This window comes from Octopus bimaculoides, chromosome 6, assembly GCF_001194135.2.
Source record: "Octopus bimaculoides isolate UCB-OBI-ISO-001 chromosome 6, ASM119413v2, whole genome shotgun sequence".
Lineage (NCBI taxonomy): Eukaryota > Metazoa > Mollusca > Cephalopoda > Octopoda > Octopodidae > Octopus > Octopus bimaculoides.
In genome coordinates, this window is record NC_068986.1 from 40,744,225 (window position 1) to 40,745,006 (window position 782).

Sequence of the window (782 nt, forward strand, 5' to 3'; positions counted from 1 at the left end):
ATTAGATGTATACCTGACTTTCCTATATAAAATTTATGAAATATAACTGAACAATGAACTCCAGACTATCAACTATGCTCATGGTCGGCCGACCGTAAAAGAGAAAGATTAAAGTGGGGACGCTTGCTTGTTTAATTCCACGCATGCGTGAGACTACGCATGCGCACGGCGTTACTACACAGCTAAGGGAACTGGATGAACATGAAATAAAGTGTTTTACCTGAAGAACACAATGCACAGCCAGTCTGAGAAACAAAGAAATGACCACACGATTGTGAGTGCAACACCTTAAGCACTAAGGCACACACACACACACACACACACGAGTGTGTGAGTGAGAGCAAGAATTTAAAATAAACATTGAGAAAATGTGAAACATTTTAATTTTGTTTTTAACACTGGATCTTGAAGCACACATAAAGTTATAAATAATATGTAAATATTAGGTAAGAAAGTTTCTATAATGGATATAGAAATTTGAAGGATTGCTTCGGTCTAATAGAATATCTACCATGTTTACAGGAGATGCAAGTTCAAGTCCCATGGGTAGCCGTTGACTTTTTCTATCCAAAAAGAGGTTTCCAACCTAATACTCTTACTTGTTTCAGTCTTTTGACTGTGGCCATGCTGGAGCATCGCCTTTAGTTGAGCAAATCAACCCCAGGACTTATTCTTTGGAAGCCTAGTACTTATTCTAACAGTCTTTTGCTGAACTGCTAAGTTATGGGGATGTAAACACACCAGCATCGGTTGTCAAGCGATGTTGGACACACACACACACA